Raw genomic sequence first — 25,187 nt, 5'->3', positions numbered from 1 at the left:
CAAACTGCTTTTAACAATAACTTGATATCAATAACTGAGGAAAATGCCAACAGTTCAAAACATGTCTTCTTTCAAACATGTATAGAGCAATGGGGTTTGACAGACCAAAGTGGCCGAAGTCCACCAAAGGTGGCCATTCAGAGCAATCTTACCACCCATCAACCCCATTCCCCCTACTACTTCCCAGCAAAACACTCTCTCACATGCCTCTTCTTCTGATTTCTCTATACCTAGCTTCATTAAGGTTAATTGGATACAATAAATTACATTAGCAACATATTATTGAGATGTGGGTTGCTGGAGCTGTGTGGCAGCAGTTCTACTTGCTGCACCACTGTGCATTCAAAAAATACCTAAATCCTTTCACAAAACTGTCAGAAGATAAAAATGGGGCCCCAAATCAAGGTAATGTCACAAGAAATGAAAGGAAGTTTTAGAGCACTTCAAAGGAGGAAAAATTAGAAAAAGAATTCAGACTGTGGGCAAGGGTTTCAATATCACTGCATCAGTATTTGCTCTATCAGCCATTTATTATGCATCTCCTGAAAACTCCCATAGTTCTTTTTGTTCAAATTAGGCTTCATCCATACTCTTTTTAAAAAGATTCACTGATAGATTTTGACCTTGAAAATGTGCTTACTGAAGTGGATGCAAGCTTTTGTCACAGACTTTATTGCCCGAATATGGAAGATTTCCCAATGGGTGTGCTATCACTGACAACATATTATGTATGTGGATTTTCATTGCTCATAAAAGGCTGGAATTCATAGTCAGTGACTGCTCAAAATGCAGCAGGAGCTTTGAGGGTGGTATAGTATTAAGAACTTCAAGTCCATCTACTGGGAGCACATTAAAATGTTAGGAGCACCATCTTTAAGACCAAGCACCAACCCAGTCAGGCTTCACCTGTTCCTTCTCTCGGACCCCCAACTGTTCCAACATTTCTCACTGGCTACCTTGGAACCCAAATCTGGAATGGAAGCCTTGATACCAAGGTGTACCATATAGCCTACTGTATAATATGGGACTATTTTATCTTGTAGTAACACGTTATTGAGCATGCGCTATTAGGCGCATATTGATCGGTATATGCGTGTTCAGTTTGGGTTCCGTAAGTAAAAGCTCCTGTTAACTTAGCTCCAGTCTCTAGTGTTTTTATTATTGTTGTGTAAACAGCCACATACACAACAAATTGGCAACGAGGTTAATGAATGCCATGTTATAAGTGATAACGACATCAGAAGAAGAGAGCAAGGTCGCGAGTCCGAAAAGCAGCAGGAGTTCAGCCGGAGTCGGGAACATCGGGAGACTAAAAGACACAGTCGGAGCCGTGGTGCGTCCAAGTGAGACCACAGCTGGCGCTGAACCCCAGGGCTGAGGGGCTGCCTGCCTCAGAAGGGGGATAAAAAAAAAGGAGCGACGCACACATCTAGCCAGAGTACGCTCGTGACCCTAGCAAAAAAAAGGTCACGTGAGTCAAAAGGAAAACAAGGGACTGGGGCTAAATTTACATAACAAGGATAAATTAACACAACAAGGATGGAGTTAATTGGAACCATTATAGCATCTGATAATGGCATTGAAGACTGGGCAAATTATAGTGAAAGAACAGAATTACCTTATGATGCTAACGACCTTAAACGCAGAAAAGAAAGTCAGCCTAAGGCTACGTTCACACTAGCCAGGATAATTTTGAAAACGCCGGTTTCGCGTAAAAACGACAGGCGTCCACACTAGGCGTTTTTGAAAATACCTCTGTCCACGTTAAATGGATATTTGGGCGAATCTCCTCCTACTGGGCATGCGCAGGACACACAGAAAACAAGCAAACAGGGAACGGTATACTTGGTGTGCGTTTGTCCAGTTACAGACTAGAAAAACTTAAAAGGAAATTGCCAAACGAAAGACTTGGTGCGCGTTTGTCCAGAAACATTTCCTACAGCCATAGTCTCTTCACCGATGAAAGGGATGACAGCTACAACTAAATGCGATAAGGCTTGTTACTGGGCAAAAGTGAAAATTGCATCTATTGAATGTTTGCATAAGCAATACGTTAATAAAGCACCTTGTTAAATGTATAAAACATGTCTGCATCAGTGTTATCTTGTATTTCCATACAATGTTACGATAGGATGTTACACATCTATTGTCAGATATTGTTGTTGTGGTGTTGGAGGTTGTGTTCAAGAAAACAATGAAATGCCGTGCTGCCGCCACCATTTGTTCTGACACGTCATGACAGAGGTTTTAAAATTAGCCGGTTACCCCGTACACACTACAACGGCCAACCGGCGTTTTCAGATTTAAACACTCTGGAGAGCGTTTTAGAAAAGCTCCGTTTTCGGGGGAGGAAAACGCCGTTTCAGTGTGGACGGAGGGTCAAAATGAAAAGAAAAAGTTTCGGTTACAGATTTATCTGGTCTGGTGTGGATGTAGCCTTAGTGTAACGGGCACAAAAATATACCGCATGCTCAATAACGGAGTTTGTTAACTCCTGAAAAGCCAGCGGACAAATAGTAGACTCTCTCCAACAGCATTTAAACCCCAAACCGTTGGTCATTGCTGAAAGATTTAAATTCCATAAACGGAATCAGAGCAAAAATGAAAGCATTTCTGAATATTGTGCTGAATTGCGCTAATTATCAGAACATTGTCAATTTGGAGCCGGTCGATCAGGCACATTGAGGGATAGGTTAGTGTGCGGTATGTACTGTGAAACTACACAAAAGAAGCTCCTGTGTGAAAAAGGCTTTACATTTGAGAAAGCACTAAACATCTCAATATCATTAGAAACAGCCACATGAGGTGCTTCAGAGATACAACAAAAATCTCTGGAATATGCTACGAATAAAATGTCACTGTGCAGAAATAAAGGAAAGAAATGTTACCGTTGTGGGAACAGGTAACATGACCCTGGTGGTTGTTGGTTTAAAGATAAAGGATGCCGAAACTGTGCTAAACAGGGCCACACTGGCAAGCTGGAAAAGGGCAAAATACAGAGAAACAAGAAACCCCAGAAAGGAAAGTACAACAATGTGCACAAAATGAAAGAAAGCAATTCTGATGAAAATGACTCAGACAAAAGTGAATTGTCTTGTCTGCCACTCCACAGTGTGGAAGAGACAGATGATCGAAGAGTAATATGGATCACTCCACAAGTGGCAGGCGTGAAACTGAAAATGGAGTTGGGCACAGGTTCAACCTTAACAGTAATCTCTGTAAGCGACTAAAAACCACTGTTTTCACACATACCTCTGAAACGAACTAAACTACTGCTAAAGACTTACACAGGACAGAAAGTGCATACCGAAGGCAAAATGAAAGTGACAGTGACCCACGGAGGTAAAACACAGCAACTGAACCTCTATGTACTGAAAAATGGAGGACCACCGTTGCTGGAACGTGAATGGCTCAGGAAAATTCAGTTGGATTGGCACACCATCAAGGCACTAAATGTGTCAGCAAAGGAGGGCAGCAAAGCTACATCTAAGAGACTGTTGCAAATACTTGCTGATTCTGAGGAAGTGTTCATGAAAGGAACAGGAACACTTCGGGGCATGAAAGCAAAGATTAAGATTGAGGAAAATGCATGTCCAAAATTTCACAAAGCCAGGCCAGTGCCATATGCAATCCATCCTACAGTAGAGGCAGAGCTGAAAAATCTGGAGCAGACTGGGGTCCTGTTAAAGGTGGATTGGAGTGAATGGGCCACGCCTATTGTTCCGGTGATGAAGAAAACCTCCAGCACAAAAGCAGGAAAACCAAGCAAGGTGTGCTTATGTGGTGACTTTACAGTGACTGTTAACCCAGTTCTCCGCACAGTACAGTATCCTCTACCTCGTATTGAGGACATTTTTGCTTCCCTATCAGGAGGGAAACTTTATTCAAAAATTGATTTGACCCAGGCTTACCTTCAAATGGAAATCGAGGAAGCATCGAAGAAATACCTGACAATAAAAACACACAAAGGACTTTACCAGTACAACAGGTTGGTGTTTGGGATAGCACCAGCGCCTGCAATGGACCAGGTTCTTCAGGGGATTCCAGGGACTCAGTTACCTGGATGACATCATTGTCACTGGCAAAGATGACGACGAACTTCTTTCTAACCTAAAACAAGTGCTCACCAGGTTATGAGAATATGGGCCCAGAGCTAATCGACAGAAATGTGAGTTTTTCAAAAAGGAAATTTCATACTGTGGGCATGTGATCAACAAGGATGGCTTACACATGTCTCAAGACAAGATAGAAGTGGTGCTTAAGGCACCACCACCTGAAAATGTGTCTCAGCTGAGAGCATGTCTTGGTCTAGTGAACTACCACCATAAGTTCTTGCCTAACCTATCCACAGTCCTACACCCACTAAATGCATTATTAACAGGCAGGGACACAATGGAAGTGGACTGAGAGCTGTGAGAAAGTGTTTCAAGAAACTAAAAGACTCATAACTTCAGATGGAGTGCTCGTGTACTTTGACTCCTCCTTACCTATCCGACTAGTTTGTGATGCCTCGCCCCATGGGATAGGAGCTGTGTTACTGCACAAGTTTCCTGATGGCTCTGAAAGACCAATAGCCTTTGCTCAAGAATGCTAACTTCAGCTGAACGCAACTATGCAAGGATTGACAGAGAGGCCCTAAGCCTTGTGTGGGGAGTCAAGAAATTTAGTCACTACCTGTATGGCCAAAAGTTCACTCTGTTGACTGACCATCAGCCGGTCATGTCAATCTTCAATCCAAGAAAAGGCGTTCCAGTGATGATAGCACAAAGGCTACAGAGATGGTCCCTTTTCTTAGGAGGTCACAGGTACAACATCGAACACAAGGTGACCAAGCAACAGGGCAACACAGATGGTTTGTCATGTTTACCACTGCCCACTTCCGAGGTAACTACGCAAATGGATTCTGCAGAGGTCTTTCACACAACAATAGTTGAACAATTACCAGTAACAAACAGCCTCATTGAAAGAGAAACACGCAATGACCCTACATTGTCAAAAGTGTATGACATCACGGTAAAGGGGTGGCCAGTGTGGGGTAACACACTGTTGTTTCCAGCCTTCTCAGCCAAGAAGGAGCAGTTGTCAGTGTGTCGGGGAACACTAATGTGTGGTTCACGAGTTGTGATTCCTCCCAAGCTACGCACCAGAGTGCTGGAGGAACTGCACAAGGGGCACCTGGGTACAGTGAAGATGAAAGGTCTTGCCATGCCTATGTGTGGTGGCCAGGAATCGATAAACAAATTGAGGACGTGACCAAGAACTGCTCTGGATGTCAAAAGATCCAGAACACACCACCACAAGCCCCTCTCCATCCGTGGGTGTGGCCCTCATCACCATGGCAGCGAGTGCACATTGACTTTGCTGGACCATTCATGGACTCTTATCTTTTTAATCGCCGTTGATGCACATTCCAAACGGCCAGAGCTCATCAAAATGAAGACAACCACATCGGAAAAGGTTATTACAGTGCTGAGGACCATGTTCGTCAGGAATGGCATACCACAGCAAATCTGCACAGACAATGGATGACAATTTGTGTCTGAAGAATTCGAAAGTTTTGTGAAGAACAATGGAATCAAGCACTTTACATCAGCTTCTTACCATCCATCCGCAAATGGCTTGGCAGAAAGATTTGAACAGACATTCAAGAAAGGTCTCAAGGCAAGGGACAGTGAAAATCAACCACTACAACACAAGGTAGACAGCTTCCTCCTTGCCTATCGTAATGCAGTACATGCAACCACTAACCAGACTCCAGCGATGATGTTTCTGAACAGGAACCTGAGGTCCCGCATGGAACTTCTCAAGCCAAATGTACAGTGGAACGTAGAGAACAGACTGTTCAAACACTTGAATGCTAAGTCAACACAGAGCTTCAATGTGGGACAGTCAGTTCTTGCACAGGATTACTGGACTGAAAAGTGGCAGCCGGGTGTAACTTCCGCCATAGGTGGGCCACTGATGTATAGATTACAGGTGGGAGAGAATGTATGGAGACATCATGTGGATCAAATCCTGGATGCTCAGGTGAAAAACTCAACACCGCCTTGCCTGGACTCCCATGACATAGAAGCACGTCATGTGGATCAAATCCTGAATGGTCAGGTGAAAAATACAACAATATCTTGCCCTGACTCCCCGGACATAGAAGCAAACACTCCTGATGTGACCACATCAGCCTCGCCCACAGATAAGCCTGTCATCGGTGCTGAGGACCCACCTGATGTACCTGTGGAAACTCATCCCCAAATCAAACGTTGCAGGGCAGACATTACCCAGAGAGGCAGGGAAAGCCCCCCGTCCCGCACCCTGAGACTTCAGTTGTAATTATTACAATAATTATTATTTACTTTGTTATAATTTCATATTATTAAGTTACTAATTAAACAGTTGGTGGGCATAGAAACATAGAAAATAGGTGCAGGACTAGGCCATTCGGCCCTTCAAGCCTGATCATCCAACTCAGAACCCTGTACCAGCCTTCCCCCCATACCCCCTGATCCCTTTAGCCACAAGGGTCATATCTAACTCCTTCTTAAATATAGCCAATGGACTGGCCTCAACTGTTTCCTGTGGCAGAGAATTCCACAGATTCACCACTCTCTGTGTGAAGAAGTTTTTCCTCATCTCGGTCCTAAAAGGCTTCCCCTTTATCCTCAAACTGTGACCCCTCGTTCTGGACTTCCCCAACATTGGGAACAATCTTCCTGCATCTAGCCTGTCCAATCCCTTTAGGATTTTATATGTTTCAATAAGATCCCCCCTCAATCTTCTAAATTCCAACGAGTATAAGCCTAGTCGATCCAGTCTTTCATCATATGAAAGTCCTACCATCCCAGGAAACAATCTGGTGAACCTTCTTTGTACTCCCTCTATGGCAAGGATGTCTTTCCTCAGATTTGGGGACCAAAACTGCACACAATACTCCAGGTGTGATCTCACCAAGGCCTTGTCAACTGCAGTAGTACCTCCCTGCTCCTGTACTCAAATCCTCTTGCTATGAATGCCAGGCGTTTGAAGGCGTTTGTATATTAAGGGTACATATACTGTACTGTATTTGTTTAGCGTAGTGCCCCTAAAAAAAAATTGACACACTTTTAAAATAAAAGGGGAGAAGTGTACCATATAGCCTACTGTACAATATGGGACTATTTTATGTCGTAGTAACACGTTATTGAGCATGCGCTATTAGGCGCGTATTGATCTGTATATATGTGTTCAGTTCGGGTTCCGTAAGTAAAAGCCCCTGTTAACTTTGCTCCAGCCTCAAGCATTTTTATTAACGATATTGTTGTGTAAATGGCCACGTACACAACACAAGTCCCTATTTTTATGTTCATTTCTTTCAGCCAAGTTGAAAGCTACAATGCAAAGTAATAAACTAAAAAGTTTAGTAGTTACAAATGCTCCAACTCCATCTATTAAAATATATCAGGTTATTATAACTATAAGACATAATGGACTTGGGAATCTTAACCATTAGTTGTTTAGTTAATTGCTGCAAAAAATGAAATTTGCTGTCATATTGTACAGCAGTTTGGCAGTTAACTCTGCAAGTTCTACTCAAGATCAACACACTCAAAATGCTGGAGGAACTCAGCAGGTCATTCAGCTTCTGTGGAAATGAATAAACAGTTGATGTTTCCAGTGAGACCCTGCATTAGGACTGGAAAGGAAGGGGAAGAAGCCAGAATAAGAAGGTTAGGGGAGTAGGAGCAGGAGGACAAGCTCGAAGGTGATAGGTGAAACCAGGTGGGTGGACAAGCTGGGGGGGGGGGGCGCGAGAGGTGATAAGTGGAAAGGACAAAGGGCTGGAGAATAAGGAATCTGATTGGATCATGGGAGAAAGGGAAGTGAGAAGAGGTAAGGGGCCAGAGTGGGGATATGAAGAAAAGGGAAGAGGAAGGGAAAAAATTACTAGAAGTTGGAGAAAACGATGTTTATGCCATCAGATTGGAGGCTTACTAGACAGAATATGAGATGTTGCTCCTCCTGCCTGAGAGTGGCCTCATCGTAGCAGAAGAGGAGGCCATGGGCTGACATGTTGGAATGGGAATGGAGATAGGAATTGAAATGGTTGGCCACCAGGCAATTCCACTTTTTGCGGGTGGAGCCGAGGTGCTCGACAAGGTGGAATCCTAACCTATGTTGGGTTTCACCAATGTGGAGAAGGACGAACTGGGAGCACCAGATACAATAGACAATCTCAAAAGGTTTGCATGTGAAGTGTTGCCTCACCTGAAAGGACTGTTTGGGACTCTGAATGGAGGTGAACGAGGATGTGAATGGGCAGCTGTAGCACTTTTTCCGCTTTCTGGGATAAGTGCCAGGAGGGAAATTAGTGAGGAGAGATGAATGGACAATGGAATCACGATTGGAGCAATCCCCGCAGAAGGCGGAGTGTGGGGATGCGGGGGGGGGGGGTGGGGTGCAGGAGAGAGGTAAAGATGTGTTTGGTGGCAGGGTGCTGCTGAAGATGATTGAAGCTGCAGTAAATGTTGTGTTGGATGCAGAAGCTTCTGGGGTGGTAGGTGAGGACGAGAGGAACTCTATCCCGGTTAGGGCAGTGGGAAGATGGGGTGAGCACAAAAATCTGGGAAATGGAGGAGATACGGGTGAGGGCAGCATCAATACTGGAGGAAGGGAAATCCTATTCTTTGAATAAAGAGGAAAGAAAAGCCTCATCCTGGGAAAAGATACGATGGAGATAAAGGCACTAAGAAAAAGGACAGGGTGGAAAGAGATACAGTTAAGGTACCTATGGGAATTGGTGGGCTTATAAAAGACATCAAGAGACAGCTTGTCTTCAGTGATGTAAACAAACAGATCGAGAAAGGAGAGAGAGGTGTCAGAAATGGATAACGTGAATTTAAGGGCAGCAAAGAATACACGGTGGGAAAGTTAGAGGCAAAGTGGATGAAATTGACAAGCTCAACATAAGTACATGAAACAGCACCAATGCAGTCATCAATGTATAGCAGAAAAAGTTGGGGAGCATTACCACGGAAGGTTTGGAACATGCACTGTTCTACATAGCCAATGAAACAGTGAGCATAGCTGGAACTCATCTGGGTGCCCATGGCTACATCTTAAGTTTGGAGAAAGTGGGAGGAGCTGAAAGAGAAATTGTTGAGGGCGAGAACCAGTTCTGCCAGTTGGAAGAGGGTGGTAGTGGTGGAGAACTGGTCAGGTCTGTTGTCAAGAAAGAAACGGAGAGGCTGGAGGTCTTTTTGATGAGGGTTAGAAGTGTATAGAGACTGGACAACCATGGTGAAAATGAGGCAATCAGAGCCAGGGAACTGCAAGTTGTTGAGGAGATCAAGAGCATGAGAAGTGTCTTAGACATAGGTAGTAAGGGACTGAACCAAGGGGGATAAAATGAAGTTAAAGTATGTGGACAAGAGTTCAGTGTGGCAGGAACAGGCAGAAACAATAGTCCTACCTGGACAGTGAAGTTTGTTGATCTTGGATAGGAGAAAGAGATGAGCAGAGCAGGGTAAGGGAACAATGAGTCTGGTGGTTGTGGATGGGAGATCTCCAGACTTGATGAGGTTGGTGAAGGTAGAGGTCAGTCCACCATACTATAACAGTAGCCCCTTTGTCTGTGGGTTTTGATGGTGAGGCTGGAATTGGTGCAGAGAGAGTGCAGGGTGGGAAATTCTTGCCGAAGAAGTGGGCTCGGAGACAGAGGTGATGGAAGAGGAGCTCAGCATTGTGGCAGACACTGAACTCACAAAGGTGTGGGCAAAGGGAGACAAAAGTAAGGCCCCTGCTGAGGACAGAACATTCTGCCTCAGAGGGGAAGGTCGGAGGGAATGGTGAAGACAAGGCAGGGATTAGGGCTGGGATCAGAGGGGGGAAAGAGTTGGTGGCATTAGGGAGAGGAGGGTCAAGGTGTTCAGGAAAGGTAGAGTGTGAGGAAGATGGAAGCTCTGAAGATCCAAGAGTTGATAGAGGTGCCTGAGAGACTCAGGGTTGGGGAGTAGTGGTGGGGAAGGGGAGCCAAGGGGTCCAGCAGTAGTGGGAAATGTCTTGGCCTGGAAGCTACATAATTCACGGTCTACACAAGTCCCATTTTTTAAATTGTGATAAGAATGAAAATTAATGCATTCAAATGGGAAATGCTTTACTGAATTGTGGAGCAATGAATAACCTCAAATCCCTTTGTCATTGTTGCAGCAGAACACATTTAACAGAAGAAAAGAATACAAACGACTGGTGACACGATACTAAGACAGCATAGTAACCTTTGAAAACAATATTCAGCTATAGGAGAAACAGCATCACTGAAATAACTTAGCACATATTTCCACTGAGAAATCAGCCAAGTCAGTACTCCACGTGCAGTTGTAACAGAAAGATAAATAAAACAAAATTTTGGAGCTGAGAAAGGATTTGAAGAAAAGGTCTCCAATTTGCATCATGAAGCATGGTTTTAGCAACACCAAGACATTTCTATGTGTTTGTTGCATGAAAAGTTTTTAAATGTGGGACAGTGTATCATGAACATTAACAATCTAATCAACAATCTTAGACAATATTTCTGATTTTGTGATGTACAGTGAAAACTTCATACTCAAAGTGGTCATAGCTCAGATGTAATGGAAAGGGTTATGGAGTAGCTCAAGGTAAAAAGGTGCAAGATATTGAGACGCAGCAGTAAAGAAAATATAAATGCAGGTAAAGTATGAATATTTATCTCAACCTTCAGGGAGAGCAGCTTATTGGAAGAGGCCAATCACATAATAAGATTTAAAACCTATGTTAAAGAACGTTAAAAAGAGTTTGCAGCTGACCAGTCTTTCAGCTAGCAAGTCCATGCCAACCATCATGCCCCTCTGCACTAACCCTCTTGCCCTCATTAATTCCATATTCCTTTATACATTGCTCATTAATTACTTGCCCAGATGCCTCTTAAATGTTGCTTATGTTTTTGCCTCCACTATATTCTCTGGCAGCTCATTCCAGATACCAACTACTGTGTGAAAAATGTACCCCTCAGATTTGCTTTAAACTTACTGTCACAACTTAAATCTATGCCTTTTGTTTTTGACATCCCTACTACGGGAAAAAAATATTGGTTGTCTATTTATATTAAAACCCTTCATAAGCTTACATACCACTATCATGTTTCCGCTCAAGTTCCTTCAGTTCAGGGGAAGATGACTTAGTCTGATAAGTCAAGGCCTGTAAAGCAGGAACTATTCTGTACCCTCTCTAGCTTAATCACATATTTCCTGTAGCGTGGCAATCAGACCTGCACACAATATTCATAGTATATAAGAGATAAAGAAAGAGGAAGAGTGCCCATAAGTAATCTTGACAAAGAATAAAAGGACCTTGCAAATTAGAAGACCTGAGGGAAACAGGGAAGTATAAAGTTATGGGTAGGAAAGAGGTTGACAAATTATCATGACAAGACAGGGTGAGATAAAATGTATACAGTGACTAGTTATTTAGAATAAAGGTCGAACTATAACAAAAGGGAGTAGATTTTACTTAATCCTCTGAGTAATAATTTTCCAAGGCAACTTACAAACCATAAAAATATTTGAAACGCTGCAATTACAAAACATCCTCTTTATAACAGGCTTAAATTAAATTAAAATTTAAAATATTTGGATATGCTGATTTAAGAAGTTTATAATTATGATGAGGAAATGGAATACAGACATTTTTCCATTTTTTTTTAAACAGTGGGTGGAAGAAAAATGTATTTAAAAATTGTTTAAAAATCAAGAGAAAAAACCTGTATAAAGTGATTTCTTAACATAAAATAAATTAATTCTTTTCTTAAAATAAACTATTTGGTGGCTTTTAATTGATAGCCAATATCAGTAAAGTAAAAAGAAAGAATTCAGATATTAAAGGTACAAAAACATTAAAAATGGATAAACCTTATACACAACATTGGTTTTCAATAAGTAAAAGACCTGCACAAAAGGTTAAGATTAACATTTCCTTAAGTAATGATTTTTATTGAGGTCAGTAAACTGTTATCTCTCATAGGGCTAAATAATGTGGCCATGAAGGAGCAGTGTAATGTCATATCACACTATAAAGATGGGCCTCATTCCCTGTCATGACTATTCTCAACATGAGTGCTCCAAAGGCTGCATCCTCAACTCCCTATAGCTGAATAAGCTCACCAACACCTCTACTCTCTCAGGAGGCTAAAGAAATTTGACATGACCTCAATGGCTCTTAACAATTCATACCAATGTACCATAGAAGGCATCCTTTCTGGTTGCATTATAGCTTGGTATGGCAACTGCTCTGCCCACGACCTCAAGAAACTGCAGAGAATTGTGGACAGGGCTCAGCACGTCCACTCCATGAACTGTCTAAACTTCTTGCTGCCTCAGTAAGGCAGCCAGCATAATCAACCACCCTGGGAGTTTTCTCTGACTGTCTCCCGTTGGCCAAAAGATACAAGTTTGAAAGCATGTACTACTAGACTCAACGATAGTGTCTACTCCACAATTAGAAGATTATTGAATAGTTCTCCAGATGGACTCTTGACATCACAATCTACTTCATTATGACCATGCACTTTACAGTCCACCTGCAGGACATTTTCTCTGGAGCTGTTACACTTTATTTTGCATTTTGTTATTGTTTTACCTTGTCCTACTTCAAAGCACTGTGTAATAAATTCATCTGCATGAACTACCTGCAAGACAAGTTCTTCACTGTACCTTGGTACATGTGACAATAATAAACCAAACAGTTTGGTGTACTATACACATTTCAGCAGGCCAGACTGAACCAAGGAAGGAAAAGAAGGAAAAAAAGGAAAAAAGGAAAAAAGGAATAAAGGAATAAAGGGATCATCATCATCATCAGGTGTCATGCCCAGTTTGAGCTTTGACTGCCATGGCCCACACACTCCTGTTTCAGGTCAAGTGGATCAATTCATTGGTATTCATTTCCAGTTCTCTGGCTGCTTTCTTCCTTTCAATCTTTCTCATAATTACCGTGCATTCTAACCCCTCTTTCCTAATCACAAGTCCAATGAAGTTACGTTGCCTTTTCATGATCACATACATTGTTTCTCTTTTTGTGTTTGCTCTGTTTATGACATCCTCGTTAGATATTCGTTTCATCCATGATATTCTTTGCATCCTCCTCAAAAACCACATCTCTGCTGCTCCAATTCATTTCCTCATGTTACTAGATATTGTCCAACATTCTGAGCCATATAACATAACTGAATAAACATAACATTTCAGTACTCTGAGGCAGTTGTCATGCCTAGTATAGTACTGGTCAGAAGACTCTTCATTCTCGTAAAGGTGTCTTTTGCCATCCCTGTTCTTCTTTTGATGTCCATGTCGCACCTGCCATCTGATGTCACCCAGCTTCCTAAGTAGCAAAAGTTTTGTACTTGTTTTATGTCTTCTCCATTTATTCTCAGCCTGCAGATAGGATTCTCGTTCTTTTTGGATATCACCACACATTCTGTCTTTTTGCAATTGATAGATAGACCCATTTTTGCACTTTCTTCACCAATTATATCAATTAAGTTTTGTAGTTCTTCCACCGTACTTACAATTAACACAGTGTCATCTGCATATCTGAAATTATTGATGTGTTCACTGCCAACTTTGATTCCCAAGATTTCTCTTATTTTTTGTAATATTGTTTCACTGTACACATCAAATAAATCAGGGGAGAAAACACACCCTTGTCTAACGCTTGTCTAACCCTTGAGTTTCGTAAACTGACTCACTTCACCATCTATTCTTACAGCGGCAGTTTGTTCCCAGTACAGATTTCTGATTAGGTGGAGGTCTTTCAAATCTAGATCTAGAGTTTTCTGTAATATTTCAAATAACTTACTGTGCTTTCACTTTATCAAATGGTTTTGTGTAGTCGATAAAATAAACAAATCTTTTTGCACTTGGATAACTCGTTCTGATAGTATCCTTAACATCAACATTGAGTTTCTTGTACCTTTGTCTTTCACAAAACCACATTGTTCTTTACCTATTTCAGCTTATATCTTACAAACCCCACTTCCAGAAGAGTTGGGATATTTTCCAAGATGCAATAAAAACAAAAATCTGTCATATATGTTAATTCACGTGAAGAATGAGAGGAGGTCTCATAGAAACATTTCGAATGTTGAAAGGGTTGGACAGAGTAGATGTGGAAAGGTTGTTTCCCTTGGTGGGTGAGTCCAGGACAAGAGGCCATAATCTTAGAATTAGAGGGTACCCAGTTACAGCAGAGATGAGGAGAAATTTTTTTAGCAAGAGAGTCGTGGATTTATGGAATTCGTTGCCACATACAGCTGTGGAGGCCCGATCACTGAGGGTGTTTAAGGAGGAGATTGACAGGTATCTAATTAGTCAGGGTATCAAGGGATATGGGGAAAAAGCCGGAAATTGGAACAAGATGGGAGAATATTTTAGTTCATGGGGGAGTTGCGGAGCAGACTCGATGGGCCGAATGGCCTACTTCTGCTCCTTTGTCTTGTGATCTTGTGATCTTGTGAACCTTTATTTAATGACAAAAGTACAAAGAAAAGATTTTCAACAGTTTTACTGACCAAGTTAATTGTATTTTGTAAATATACACAAATTTAGAATTTGATGGCTGCAACACACTCAACAAAAGCTGGGACAGAGGCATGTTTACCATTGTGTTACATCACCTTCCCTTTTAATAACACTTTGTAATCATTTTGGAACTGAGGATATTAATTGTAGTAGATTTGCAATTGGAAATTTTGTCCATTCTTGCTTGATATAAGACTTCAGCTGCTCAACAGTCCATGGTCTCCGTTGTCCGATTCTCCTCTTCGTGATGTACCATACATTTTCAATAGGAGATAGATCTGGACTGGCAGCAGACCAGTCAAGCACATGCACTCTGTGTCTACAAAGCCACGCTGTTGTAGCCCGTGCAGAATGTGGTCTGGCATTGTCCTGCTGAAATAAGCATGGACGTCCCGGGAAGAGACGTTGCCTTGGTGGCAACATATGTCTCTCTAAAATCCTAATATACACCTCAGAGTCAATGGTACCTTCACATACATGCAATTCACTCATGCCATGGGCACTGATGCACCCTCATACCATCACAGATGCTGGCTTTTGCAACTTTCGCTGATAACAATCTGGATGGTCGTTTTCATCTTTGGCACGGAGAACTCGACGCCCATTTTTTTCAAAAACTAGTTGAAATGTGGACTCATCTGACCACAGCACACGGTTCCACAGTCTTTTGGTCCATCTGAGATGAGCTCTGGCCCAGGGAACTCGCCGGCGTTTCTGCAGAGTTGATGTATGGCTTCCTCCTTGTGTAATACAGTTTCAAGTTGCATTTCTGGATGCAGCAACGGACTGTGTTGAGCGACAATGGTTTTCCGAAGTACTCCCGAGTCCAGGTGGCTATAATTGTCACAGTAGCATGACTGTTTCTTAGGCAGTGCCACCTGAGGGCTCGAAGATCACACGCATTCAACAGTGGTTTCCGACCTTACCCTTTACGCACTCAGATGTCTCTGAATCTTTTCACAATATTAAGTACTGTAGATATTGAAAGACCTAAATTCTCTGCAATCTTGCATTGAGAAATGTTCCTTTTGAACTGACTAACAATTCTCTGACGAATTTTGGCACAAAGAGGTGAGCCACGACCCATCCTTGCTTGCAAAGACTGAGCCTTTGATGGACGCTACTTTTATACTCAGTCATGATACCTCACCTGCTACCAATTAGCCTGCTTAATGTGGAGTCTTCCAAACCGGTGTTACTTGAATATTCTGTGCACTTTTCAATCTTATTTTAACTCTGTCCCAACTTTTGTTGAGTGTGCAGTCATCAAATTCTAAATTTGTGTATATTTACAAAATACAATTAAGTTGGTCAGTAAAACTATTGAAAACCTTTTCTTTGTACTTTTGTCAGTTAGATAAATGTTCACATATATTAACATATCACAGATTTTTGTCTTTATTGCATTTTGGAAAATATCCCAACTTTTCTGGAAATGGGGTTTGTACTTTTAGCTCCTGTCATAAAAATTCTTAGAAGTATCTTGGTGATATGATTCATTAAACTTATGGTTCTGTGTAATTCACATTCTATTGCTCCAGGTTTCTTAGGAAGAGTGATAAATACTGATTTTTTCATCTCTTCTGCTATTATTCCAGTCTCATAAATGTCATTGATTAAATCACTAAGTTTTTCAATTTCATAATCTTCAAGGGCGATAATTTGTTTTATTACTAATTCATCAGGACCTGCTGCCTTTCCTCTCTTCATCTTATTTATTGCATTATGAACTTCAGATTTTAAAATACTGGACCTTCAATGTTTTTCTTAATTTATGGTTTTTCACCTCGATCGTCTTCAAACAATTCCTGAATATACTCAGTCCATCTGTTCATAATCTCATCTTTTTCCATGACAATGGTACTGTCCTTTGCTTTCAAACATCCATCTGAAGAACACAGGGGCTTTTTACCAGTGATATTCCTGATTTGTTGGTGTAACCTTCTTAGATCAGTAATAGGGATTCTTTCTATTTGCTCACATTCCTGGTTTAACCATTCTTGTTTGGCTTTTTGACATCTTTTAACTTTTTTTTATCTAAGGACTTACATTCTATAGGATTTGCTTTCTTCCATCTTCATTCTTCCATTAGATTTTTGATTTCATCTGTCATCTATTTATTCTTTGTGCTTTTTCCTTTTTTAGGAATCACTGACTTTGCTGATTCTACCAAGGTATCCTTCAGAGAGTTAAATTTCATTTCTACATGATTGCTATCACCTTCAACAGATTCTATTTCTAGACTTTGAAATCTATGAAGGGATACCAAGCAAAATATGATTAAAAAATTGACAGAAGCAGAAAGAGCAAGTTAATGTTTTTTCTTTCATTTGATAGTCTGGACTGCTGGGCATGCCCTAATAAGCCAGACGATACAACAATACACTGACTTTCCAACATTAGCAACACATTATGTAGACAAGTGCAGACTAGAGAAATTCTGCAGATGCTAGAAACATTGAGCAACCCACACAAAATGATGGAGGAACATGCCAGGCCAGGCAGCACCAATGGAGGAAAATGAGCAGCTGACCTTTTGGGCCGAGACACTTTGCCAAGACTGGAAAGAAAGAGGCCAACCACAGTGTTCACTCAGCCCTGTTCCTTCTTAATTCATCGTATCAGGAGCTAGGAATACATACGAATTTATCAATTTCCTTCGTGTCTACAGATTTGATTTGTGTTGGAATAAAAAAAATCATTTCAGACAGTTATAAGCATTATACAAAGTTTAATTTCAGCAAAATGTTCACTAGTGAGTTTCAATTATGAATTGAACTGAAGAAACAGGTCTTCAGGTTATGAACAGCCGATTGTTACAGCCTGAATATACAAATGTGTGTTTAGGACATCACTGGGATAGATTTGCTGCCTACTGTGGGGCTGCAGCTACATGTGCTGGGAGGAAATGGAGAATTCCACATGCCTTCACTCCCCAAACCTTGCTTCTCACACACTCCCAAACTATAACAATCTGGGGCTGAGTCGAGCCAAGCAGAGATGGAAGCACTGAGCAGACTCACTCGCTCACTCACAGAGTAAGTGAGGTGGACTGGTGGACACATTCCCTCACTGCTCGCCCTTACATCACAGCTGTTTCTGTAAACACGAGGAAATCTGCAGATGCTGGAATTTCAAGCAACACACATAAAAGTTGCTGATGAACGCAGCAGGCCAGACAGCATCTCTAGGAAGAAGTACAGTTGATGTTTCGGGCTGAGACCCTTCCTCAGGATTAACTGAAAGAAGAGCTAGTAAGGGATTTGAAAGTGGGAGGGGGAGGGGGAGATCCGAAATGATAGGAGAAGACGGCGGGGGGGGGGGGGGAGGAATGGAGCCAAGAGCTGGAAAGTTAATTGGCAAAAGGGATATGAGAGGATCATGGGACAGGAGGCCTAGGGAGAAAGAAAGGGGGAAGGGGGAAGCTCAGAGGATGGGCAAGGAGTATAGTGAGGGGGACCGAGGGAGAAAAAGGAGAGAGATAAAAAGAATACATATACACCCTATCCCAGAGGTCCCCAACCTTTTTTGCACCGCGGACCAGTTTAATATTGACAATATTCTTGCGGACCGGCTGACCGGGGTGGGAGGGCGGGTAGGGTTGCCAATGGTCAAGAGTAGCAGTCAAATACGTTGCGTTTACCCCGAGAAAGACTACCATGACCATGAAGCCTTGTGTGGGCACCTGTGTGCGCATGCATGTACGCGCCGATTTCTTTCTACAAATCGTTTTTGGCAATTCTGTTCAGTGAAACTACACTATACATACATTATTTTGACTTCATATAGGCTGTGTACTTAGCATATCACTCCTGCTTTTACTATATGTTAGTGTTATTTTAGGTTTTGTGTGTTATTTGGCATGATTTGGTAGGTTATTTTCTGGGTCTGGGAATGCTCAAAAATTTTTCCCATATAAATTAATGGTAATTGCTTCTTCACTTTGCGCCATTTCAGCACGAAAGGTTTCATGGGAACACTCCTTAGCGGGGGAAATACAGGACAAGGGCGATCCCATATGGGACAAACCAAGTTAGCCCAATATATGGGATGTCCCGGCAAATACGGGACAGTTGGCAACCCTATGTTCAAGTTCAACAGTACGTGACCGGGAATGAGGAAAGGTGCAGCTGACTCATATTGTTTCCTCGCGGCGTGGTAAGCACATGCTTTACGGCCCGGTACCGGACCGTGGCCCGGGGCTTGGAGACCTCTGCCCTACCTTCATTATATGCATCTTCAGACTATGCGGATTCACAGTTATGCCAGGAACCTATTTATACCAACGTCTCGTTATATGTGTCCAAAATTCACAGTAATGCAAGGAGCACTGCTTTCGCGCCAATACAAGTCACGTGCACATGCCTCATAGTCTCACTGTTGGGACGAGAAGCACCGCTTTCCCGCCAATACCAGTCAGGTGCGCGTGCCTCACTATTTCATTCCCGCTACTCTCGCATTGGTTTTGGCAAGCTGTGGATGCGCGATCTTAAACTTTTGTTGGTTTTACCTATGGTGCCGTGATTTTGTGCTTGAAATATTTAATTATGCCTCCTAAGCATCCGATGTCGTGTCTTGTGCCGTCAGCCGAGTGGCAGAGAACCGCTTTAACACTTGAAAAAAAGTTGGAAATTATAAACAGCGTGGCATCAGCTGAAGGTAACACAGCTCTGGGACGCTACTGCTGGAAACAGAATCTTGCCTTTAAAGTTCTTTTGTTGGTTGACATTGCGCCAGCCCATCCTAAACATTTGGACAGCATTCATCCTAACATAACAGCGCGTTTCCCGCTGCTGAACACAACATCGCTGATTCAACCACTTGACCGGTGTGATTCACATTCAAGGCGTATTTTTTTTTACAGCGAACTATCTCTCAGATGCTGCAAGCAACAGACGATATTGAAAATCCCGGGAGTTTACCAATGGTGAGGGAATGGTGGAAATCGGAACACTTGGCACAAATGGCGACAGACATGGACCCAAGTTTAGAACGGAGTCAGCATTTCAGTCGTTCCCTGCCATTAACCCTTCTTCCCTACAAGCAAATTTATACTGAAAAACAAAATGCTGCCAAGCAAACAACCGTCACCACTTTATGCAAATCGCTGTAATCTTCTGCTGCCGACGGTTCTAAGAGTTCTGTGATTCTTCCTTCACCCCTTGCTGTGCTTGATACGATCCTGACGACCACAACCATCCACCTTATCCATGTAAAGCTGCCCGACACCACAACAACCACTCATCTCCCGGAGCGAACACACCTGCCACTGTTGGTGAGTACTGCACTCCAGAGGATGTTAACTTTCTATGATTTATTACATTGAATATTAACTTAAATTAATTAAATATAATACAAATGTTGTCTTGTAGTACTGCTTTTGTGTCGTATTGGTATAAAAATGTGAATAAATTACAGATAAAACATATTTAGGAAGCCCTGTGGAATGCATCCCTATTTTCTCCATTTAAATAATTATTCACATTATGCGATTTCACATTATGCGTCAACTTCGAGGAACGTATCTCTCGCATACAACGAGGATAGGGTGTATATATAGATAGATAGAACAAATAAATAAATAAATAATGGATGGGGTACGAGGGGAAGTTGGACCTATACTCTGTCCACCAGAGAAAGCAGAATCTTCCAGTGGCCGTACATTTTAATTCCACATCCCATTCCCATTTGATATGTCTATCCATGGCCTCCTCTACTGTAAAGATGAAGCCACATTCAGGTTGGAGGAACAACACCTTATATTCCGCTTGGGTAGCCTCCAACCTGATGGCATGAACATTGACTTCCTGAACTTCTGTTAATGTCCCACCTCCCTCTCGTACCCCATCCGTTATTTATTTATATATGTACGTATTCTTTTTCTCTCTCTCCTTTTTCTCCCTCTGTCCCTCTCACTGTACTCCTTGCCCATCCTCTGGGCTTCCCCTCTCCCCCTTTCTTTCTCCCTAGGCCTCCTGTCCCATGACCCTCTCATATCCCTTTTGCTAATCAACTGTCCAGCTCTTGGCTCCATCCCCCCTCCCCACCCTGTCTTCTCCTATCATTTCAGATCTCCCCCTCCCCCTCCCACTTTCAAATCTCTTACTAGCTCTTCTTTCAGTTATTCCTGATGAAGGGTCTCAGCCCGAAATGTCGACTGTACCTCTTCCTAGAGATGCTGCCTGGCCTGCTGCATTCACCAGCAACTTTTACGTGTGTTACAGCTGTTTCTGTGATCCTCTCCCACACACTTTCATTTCTGAATGACAAAAAACAGATTCTATACGTCACACCGGGAACATTCATGAATTCTGCTTTCATACATGTCATATATAGAGAGACCATAAGATCATAAGAAATAGGAGAAGAATCAGGCCATTTGGTCCACTATTCCATCTCAGATGATTTATTATCCTGTTCAACTCCATTCTCCTGCCTTCTCTCCACATCCTTTGATGCCCTTCCTAATCAAGTATCTTATTAAGGAGTGCAAGGCACTTCCTTCCCTCCACTAACCTGCAGGTCACCCTTGGATAAGGTGTAGCATCTGATTAGCCCCCCCATTCAGAGTCACGTGAAGCCATGGAAGCCATGGAAGCAGCAGTGGATGGTCTTATGAACAGCTGGTGAATGTCATAAGTCCTGGATATACAACCACCGACACAAGGTAGACAATCAAAATTTGCCAAGAACAATCAAATCATCCACGTCATAGGACACAACACATAATAATGATGATGATGACTAATCAAGAACCTATCATCCCCTGCCTTAAATTTATCAAATGACTTGGCCTCTACAGCCATCTGTGTTAATGAATTTCTAGAGTAGGTTACATGGTCGGCACAACATTTTGGCCGAAGGGCCTGTAATGTGCTGTAGATTTCTACGTTCTATCTTTTTTGTTCGAAAAGAAGTGAAGTAGTGTTCATGGTTTAATGTCCATTTAGGAATCAGATGGCAGAAGGGAAGAAGCTATCCCTGAATCACTGAGTGCGTGCCTTAAGGCATCTGTACCTCCAACCTGATGGTAACAATGAGAAAAGATCATGCGCCTGGGTGCTGGGGGTCCTTAACAATGGACACTGCCTTTCTGAGACACTGCTCCTTGAAGATGTCCTGGGTACTTTGTAGGTTAGTACCCAAGATGGAGCCAACTAAATTTATAAGCCTCGGTAGCTTCTTTTGGTCCTGTGCAGTAGCCCCTCCAAAAAAAACAAACAGTGATGCAGACTGCTCACTTCTCTCCACTTCTGATCCCTCTATGAGGATTGGTATGGTTTCCTTCGTCTTGCTGTTCCTGAAGTCCACAATCAGCTCTTTTGTCATTCTGATATTGAGTGCAAGGTTGTTGTTGCGACACCACTCCACTAGTTGGTACATCTCGCTCCTATACACCCTTTTGCCTCCATCTGGGTTTCTACCAACAATGGTTGTGTCATTAGCAAATTTATAGATGATATTTGAGCTATGCCTAGCCACACAGTCAAGGCTATAGAGAGAGTGGAGCAGTGGGCTAAGCACAGACCCCTGAGGTTGATCATCAGCAAGAAGGAGATATTATCACCAATCCACACAGACCAACTAGGGCTTTCAACCAGAGTGCAGACGACAACAAGCAATGTAAATGCAAAAAGAAGAAATAAATAAATAAACAAACAAACAATAATTATTGAAAACATGGGATGAAGAGTCCTTGAAAGTGAGTTCATTGATTTTGGGGGCATTTCAGTGATGGGACAAGTGAAGTTGAGTGATGTTATCCCGTTTGGTTCAAGAGCCTGATGGCTGAGGGGTAGTAACTGTTTCTGAACCTGGTGGTGCAAGCCCTGAGGCTTTTGTACCTTCTTCCTGCTGGCAGCTGATGATGGATGCTGCTTTCCTGCGACAGTGTTTCATGTATATGTGCTCAATGGCTGGGAGGGCTTTACCCTTGATCATCTGGGGTGTATCCACTACCTTTTGTAGGATTTTCTGTACAAGGCATTGCTGCTTCCATATCAGCCTGTACTGCAGCCAGTCAAAATACTTATCCACTACACATCTATACAAATTAGACAATGTCTTAGAGGTCATGCTGAATCTTCACAAACTCCTAAGTAGAGGCACTGCCATGCTTTCTTCGGAATTGCACTTACATGCTGGGCCCAGAACAGGTCCTCTGAAATAATCACACTGAAGAATTTAAAGTTTCTAACCTTCACCACTGATCCTCCAACGAGGACTGGCTCATGTCCTCCTCCTGACTTCTCCTGAAGTCTATAATCAGCTCCTTGGTCTTGTTGACAGAGTGACAGCTTGTTGTTATGATACCACTCAGCCAGATTTCCAGTCTCCCTCCGATAAGCTGATTCATCACATTTCATTTGGCCTATGACAGTGGCACCATCAGCAAACTTGAATATGGCATTGGAGCTGTACTAAGCCATACAATCTTAAGCAGGGGGCTAAGCACACAGACTTGAGTTGCACCTGTGCTGATGGAGATCACTGAGATGTTGTTACCAATCCAAACTGACTTGGGTCTACGAGTGAGGAAATCGAAGATCCAATTGCACAAGGAGGTATTGAGGCCAAGGAGCTTACTGATTAGTTTTGAAGGGATGATGGCATTGTAGTCAATAAAGAACATCCTGATGCATCTATGCTGTCCAGATGTTCCAGGGTTGAGTGAAGAGCCAATAAGATGAGATCTGTTGTGGATCTGTTACTGTAAATCAAGAAGCCTTTCGGTCTGATCTCTGTATCTGGTGTGCCTGGAGAAAGCTACGTCTAGGACAGATATAGAATACAACAGAATTTCATTTCTCTCTGATACAGTAGTTTGCCCTCAGGTTCTCAATTCTGTTCTCCAGTTACTGCACATTTGGCAACAAGATGCTGGGGAGAGGAGGCCTCAAACCTCTGCATTTCAGCCTGGCTTGTAGTTCCTTCCCACCTTCTGCCTCACTTCTGGCCATGGTGAAGAACCTTCATCCTCTTAAAGGTGTTGTGCCTACCTAGTCCAATAGTCCTTCAGATGATCTTGAGATCTGAAGATCATTAGGTTGATTTAAAAGTATATTGCTTAGGGGGATATTACTTGCTGCTGATTTCAGTGACAGTAATTCAATATGGGCATATTTAAAAGACCATTTCAAACAACTGTCTGCAGCCCACAAAACGTTGCCGATAATCACCAGCACTATTTTTTCCCATAGATAAGGGGCCTAAAATTGCTTACAATATTACAAGTGCAGTCTGACCAATGTCTTATAAAGCCTCAGCATTACACCCTTGCTTTTATATTCTAGTCCTCTCAAAATGAATTCTAACAGTGCACTTATGTACCACCAACTCAACCTGCAAGCTCACATTTAGGGAATCCTGCATGAGGACTCCCAAGTACCTTTGCACATGTAATTTCTGAATTTGTTTCCCATTTAGAAAACAGTAGTCTATGCCTTCATTCCTTACACCAAAGTGCATGAGCAGGCACTTCCCTAAACTGTATTCCCACCTGCCATTTCTTTGCCCATTCTTCCAATTTGTCTAAATCCCTCTGCAGACTCCCTGTTTCCTCAACACTACCTGCACCTCCACCTATCTTCATATCATCTGCAAACATGGCTACAAAGTCATCAATTCCATTTGTGATGGGGTCCTGAATTACCCCTATGAACTGTGCTCGTTTACCCATATTAACTGTGCTTTTGAAAAGAGAGAGAGAGAGTTATTTAACACTAACAACTTGTTTTTAAAAGAGAGAGAGAGATGAAGACTGCTCACAGGTTGTTTATACTTCCTTCAAGGACATGGCATGCTAGTGTATTTCTTACACAGACAAAGGAAGGAGGATTTATTTGAGTGACAATTGATGCTCAGCATGGGAAGATAAAATAGGAGGTCAGAAGGGAGGGGGGAAAAGAGGAGAGCAGTAGTGATAGGGGACTCAATAGTTAGAGGTGCAGATAGGAGGTTCTGTGGTCGTGACAGAGAATCCAGGATGGTTTGTTGCCTCCCGGGTGCCAGGGTCAAGGATGCCTCTGATCGCTTGCATGACATTCTGAAGTGGGAGGGTGACCAGCCAGATGTCGTGGTGCACATCGGTACCAATGACATAGCAAGGAAGAGTGAGGAGGTCCTGGAGAGTGAGTATAGAGAGCTTGGTAGGAAGTTGAAAAGCAGGACCTCGAGGGTGGTAATCTCAGGATTGCTTCCTGTGCTACATGCCAGTGAGGGTAGGAATAGGATGCTCTGGAGGATGAACAAGTGGCTGAGGAACTGGTGTAGGGCGCAGGGTTTCAGATTTCAGGATAATTGGGACCTCTTCTGGGGCAGGTGGGACCTGTACAAGAGAGGCGGGTTACACTTGAACAACAGGGGGACCAATATCCTTTCAGGGAGGTTTCTTAATGCTATTGAGGAGGTTTTAAACTAGATTTGCAGGGGGATGGGAACCAGAGTGTCAGAGCTGACAATGTGGCTGGGGTGAAAATAAATGATGTTAAAAGTTCAAGCAAATTCACTAATAGAAAGGTTGTGAGTGGTGGTAAAAATCTTCTGAGGTGTATATATTTCAATGCTAGGAGTATTGCAGGGAAGGTGGATGAGTTGAGGGCGTGGATTGACACGTGGAATTAT

General features: G+C 42.5%; 1 protein-coding gene across 18 annotated transcripts in view; it reads right to left on the bottom strand.

The window, feature by feature from the left end:
- The window catches only part of LOC134351841 (focal adhesion kinase 1), a 522,413-nt gene that overhangs the window by 70,923 nt on the left and 426,303 nt on the right, over positions 1-25,187 (bottom strand). The gene's annotated exons all lie outside the window — the stretch shown is intronic.

Source organism: Mobula hypostoma, chromosome 1 (assembly GCF_963921235.1).
Source record: "Mobula hypostoma chromosome 1, sMobHyp1.1, whole genome shotgun sequence".
In the NCBI taxonomy this organism is placed as follows: domain Eukaryota; kingdom Metazoa; phylum Chordata; class Chondrichthyes; order Myliobatiformes; family Myliobatidae; genus Mobula; species Mobula hypostoma.
The sequence above is the reverse complement of the archived record's forward strand: the minus strand, read 5'-3'. Positions and strand labels throughout refer to the sequence as shown.